This window comes from Macrobrachium nipponense, chromosome 14 (assembly GCF_015104395.2).
Source record: "Macrobrachium nipponense isolate FS-2020 chromosome 14, ASM1510439v2, whole genome shotgun sequence".
Classification (NCBI taxonomy): Eukaryota; Metazoa; Arthropoda; class Malacostraca; order Decapoda; family Palaemonidae; genus Macrobrachium; species Macrobrachium nipponense.
In genome coordinates this window covers 52,347,142-52,352,307 of record NC_087207.1, presented here as the reverse complement: position 1 = coordinate 52,352,307, position 5,166 = coordinate 52,347,142, and the positions used below count along the sequence as shown (strand labels likewise).

General features: G+C 37.1%; 1 long non-coding RNA gene across 1 annotated transcript in view; it reads right to left on the bottom strand.

Annotated features, from left to right (window-relative positions):
• LOC135226103 (uncharacterized) overlaps positions 1-2,946 on the bottom strand; it is a 3,268-nt gene extending 322 nt beyond the window's left edge. Inside the window, exons 1-2 of the long non-coding RNA XR_010317163.1 lie at positions 2,829-2,946; positions 637-753 (exon numbers count right to left, since the gene is read on the bottom strand). This is a non-coding gene — a long non-coding RNA (uncharacterized LOC135226103). The remainder of the gene's footprint in view (positions 1-636; positions 754-2,828) is intronic.
• Positions 2,947-5,166: the final 2,220 nt, after the last annotated feature.

Sequence of the window (5,166 nt, the reverse complement as noted above, 5' to 3'; positions counted from 1 at the left end):
TGCACATGGGTTCGTTTTCTGAGAAATTCCGGTCATCCAACAGTTTCAGGGGTCCAAATTCACAGCATTATGTAAAAGTCAAGATCAGCACACAGATTTATCAAATGTTTATTGAATCAAGGAAAATAATGAAAAAATGAACAGTTTATGTGCTTAACGAAGCAACGATTGAAAAAAAAATATATATGGGAATAAAAGGGAACGCAAATAAACAGAAAAATGTGTCAGGGGATACGGACAGACCCAGTAACATCTTTGAGAAAATCGTAAATCTCTGCTTCTGTAAGCAGATAAACTGTTCATGTTTTCAAATTGATCAAAAAAGTGGCTGTTGAAGAGCAAGATCCCATAAGCCAGGTTTCCTAAGCGCTCACTCACACACTTGCGTGAGGTGCAGAGCTTTACTCCCTTTGTTTTTCATTACAATCTCTGCTTCTGTAAACACATAAAACTACCCATTTTTCCGCAAATATACTTGTGTGTGCATCTCTGTCGAAAGAAGAAATTGAAAATAGGCAGGAAAACCTAAACAAATTCACGCAAGGGAACAGTGAATTTGGACCCCTGAATAATAGGATTACCGAACTTCTTACCTTTAGCAGAACAATCACAGACTTGATAAGGCTCCGGACTTACCCACACAAGATCCCCCACTGAAAGCGTATCCCGCACTGCAGTTGCAGCTGAAACTACCGGCTCTATTGGAGCAGACGCCGTTGGAACCACAAGGACTCGAATCACATTCATTGAGATCTGGTGGAAAGACAATGGTTAGTTAAGTAAGCGAATAAGAGAGCAGTGGTTAAATGCTTTTATCAATTCATCTTTAATTTGTTTATTTTTGATAGAACTTGTGGTTTCTTTCAAATAGAAAACCAGTAGCCATTTATAAAGTACCTAATGAATAAACACCTTTCGTCCGAATTAGGGAATGGAATAGAATGTAGAATAAAAAAAATGAAAAGGGTTATAGCTAGGGACCGAAGTGACTCTGCAGAGACCCTTAAGCTATGTCTACCATATACGACATAAGGTGCACTGATGACACTAACCCCTACGTGAATCAATCCGAACTGAAGAGTCCGGCATAATTCTTCATGGTAAGTGAGATCTCCAGAGTTAAACATGATCAACTGTTGCAGGCGATGGTAGGCATGCCCCATGAATGCCATAATTTTGGTACAGAAAGTTTGAGTGAAATAGAGCTTACTCCTTTGTCATTGTGAGAATTTCACACAGCTCTGCCAAATTGTAATTTTTGATAAGGTTTTGTGATATATTTATGCGTTGTTTACAATGCATGGACAGTTTTTAGTTTTCCATAAAAGAAAACCTTTTAGATGGCATTTGTCTGCCTTCGTCCTTTTTTTGTTTGCCCTCAGATCTTAAAAACTACTGAAGCTAGAGGGCTGCAAATTGGTTATGTTGATCATCCACCCTCCCATCATCAAACATATCAAATTGTAGCTCTCTTGCCTCAGTAGTTTTATTTTACCATCTTATTCAAGGTTAAAGTTAGCCGTGACTATGCTTCTGGCACAGCACAAAACAGGCCATTACCTGTGGCCGAGTTTCATGGCTGTGGCTGAGTTTCCTTGGGCCGTGGCTGAGAGTTTCGTACAGCATTGTAGGCTGTATCGAAAACTTCGGTGCATTTTTTCTTGTTTCTTATTTTGAGTAGCCTTTATCGAAAGGTCTCCCTGAGGATGATGGTCAGTTAGAATCTCAAGATGTCAAGCGAAGACGCCAGACACTGTTAGCCTAAACAGCCGTTTGCTTCTAATATGTTCATATGGAAACAGGCCTGCAGTGGCCATTAACTTGATATTCGATCCTCCAAAGGGTATAACGTTCGTTACAAAGAAATGATAAGTGATAACAGGAAATGCAGAGAGAAGAGATCAGTATGAGCAAAATATAAAGCAGCAAGTTGATAGGTTAGGACTTTTAAATATGAATTATAATAATACCTATATCCTTTCTAGTTTAATATATTATGAATAGTAGATGACAGGACATACAGAGAGAAGAGATCAATTATGAGGAAAATAGAAAATAACACATTGATAAATTAGTCCTGTTCCATATAGATAAGAAATATATAAAGCATAAAAATGGTAAATTAGCATGTTCCATATGAATAAGGAAAATGTATAAGTGGTAAAGTGGTAAATTAGGCATGTTCCATATGAATAAGAAAATTGTATAAGTGGTAAAGTGATAAATTAGGGCTGTTCCATATGAATAAATAAATGAAAAGTAACAAATTGATAAATTAGACATGTTCCATATGAACAGGGAAATATGTAAAGTAATAAATTGACAAATGAGGCCTGTTCCATATGAATAAGGAAAATAGAAAGTAGCAAATTGATGAATTAGACCTGTTGTTCCATATGAATAATATTATCACCCAGATACTTTCCTGTGTAACAGGTTATGACTAAAGTGCTGCGAAATCCAAATATTGGACGCAATGTTATTTCAGAATATCTGGGACCGATCAAATTTTCAATATAAACACTGATCCTAGACATTAGTGTTTTTTATATTATTATTTCAGTAGACGAAACCTATTCACATGGAGCAAACACAGTAAAGGGACCACTGAATCGAAATTCAAGCTTCCAAAGAATATGTTGGTTTCAACCTCCCACCGCAGACCCGACACTGCAGTAGTAACTGATCATGAAACAGAGCTAGAGATTTAATTTTCATTACCCGGGGGGAGACGCGAACCCATGATAACCGAGTGGCATACCACGACACTAACCACTTTACCAGCATATAGGATCCCAAAGAGAAGTTTACATGAAAGTGATATTTACCAGCACAAGTTCCGTTGACTGCTTCGTACCCAGCGTTGCAGACGCATTCGTAACTTCCATGTGTATTTTGGCACTGGAGTTTGGCCCACAGGGATCGCTGTCACATTCATTTGTATCTGATGAAACGAAGAAAATATAAACTATGATGGTATTGGTGGTGTTCATATGTACTAATACTTATTTCTCTCATCCAACTTGGAGAGATGAATAAAGTCATCTGACATATTTTCAACAATTTGAGACGCAAAAATAAAGTTTTGCAAAGTTCGCTGTTGTGTTCTAGTTTCCATATAAAATCACAGTTTGACAGAAGGAACTTGTGCAAAAGGGAACCTTATTACGTGATTGTGGAGCGAGTCTTCACAATAACAATTTGATATGAGGCTTTGGAGAATCAGCGAGGAACCTCTGACGAAAATGTTACCCGAAGGAAATCTAAAACGATTGTCATAACTTGAGCACCAGCTACATCAAATAAACCATGAAGGTAAGAATGTATAAAATGTTCGGTAATACTCACCTCCACATTGCTCAAAGCCTGCATTGCAAGCGCATTCGTAGCCTATTTCTTTATCCTGGGATTCTGAGTTGGCGGGGCCGGTGTCGTTCCCTGCTGCGCATTCATCCAGTTTCACTGCAGTTACTAAAAAAAAGAAATGGAATTACTCATCTACCAGAAATCTTGAAACGATCGATCACGAACATGGGCCACAAAGAGATTTCGTATCTCTCAGGATAGCTGTTGCACGATATCCTAACTTGTGGAGGAGATAATGAGTCCAGATACTTTCAAAAAATGTGAAAAAGGTCTGGAACTAATAACTAAATCATTTGTCTTCAGGTTCTTTATAACCAGGAAAAAAGGATGTGACTATAAAATGTACTATGGTGAATGGTTTTTTGAGTCAGTATCTAGCATTAGATTCCTTAGCTATTTAATTCGGATTAATCTTGCATTTCATATACCATTAAAGGACATGAGCCCCATGAGGAAATTCAAAACAGATTATACTATAAAGAAGTCTGGAACATGTTACCTAGAATTTTTATGCCAAACATTTCAAGAATACGATGTAAAATATTTTATATATTTAACATCAAAGTTTAGGACAGTTTAAAAAATTTTAAGTCTAGAATGGAAATCTGGAAGTCATATGATTTTTAAAAAGAACGTAATAAGAAATGCTACAAGATATTAGCTTTTAAAGGCGAGTTTTGAATGCATACAAAAATTCTTGCTAGGAAATTTCTTATAGATGTATTCATAGTAGATGTTCTTTTTCTATAAGTTACCTATTTCTTGAATAATACTATTTATACTGTGCCATATAACTGCCCTTTTATTCATTGGTGACACAGTTCTTATGAAGGATTACAACCTTTGGGTCAATGAGTCGAGATCACAGTCGCCCTGAAGGACAGAATAGCAATGGCTATTTAAGGGAATGTTTAGCAGCGAAGTTAAGACAGCTCCCCCGAACCCGTAAGGTGTAGGTGAAACCGCAAAATCAATTAATTGCTCGAGAAAACGGTAAGACTACTTTAAGAACTACTTGTTTTTAGAGCACTTCTTCTTCTTCTTCTTCTTCTTACCTTTTACAGCAGGAACATAAGGGCGTTTTACATTCATTTGGAAAGAGGAGTCCATCGCAGTCTCCTTTCTTCCTATTTTCGATGCAATAGCCGCCGTTACGGGTGCATGCATCAGTTGTTGGCTTTACAATCTGCAAAGTGAAACGAAGTCAGGTTATTTGCAAACACCTCTCTCCAGTCTGTGTTCAAATAATGAAATGATGTCTTAGGGAACAGAAACAAAAGGGATCTTGATTTGCAAACTAATAGACATTTTGCAGTTTCAAAGTGATCGCATTTCTCTATTGACGTCAGAAAACGAACATTTATTACATTTACGATATTATATTGGCCTTCTATTGTGACCAGTAGATCACTTGCTATGTAAACTCTTGAAAAATGCTGAAATATGCTATCACAGGAAAGTGAGCACACAAAGCTTATGACAGAAGACAAAATGATCCACGAAAAAAACATCAAAGAAATTATTAATTAAAGACTACTTCACGTAAAACAAACTCAGTCTTATTTAGTGAGGATGATGTCAAGGTCTTTCATACTTCGCATTTTCCACTGCGCATTGTTTTGCTTACGTACCCTTGGGGGTGGGGGTTTGGTTTGGGACAAGACAAGAAATGGCGTTATTGTCGGACTTCTTTCCTGTCCCTCTAGAATATAAGAGATATGACACTTTACAAAATCCCTAAGAAAAAAGGAAAGGAACTGACCTTTATTATGCACAGGTTTAGTGTAGGTGTACCTTTAC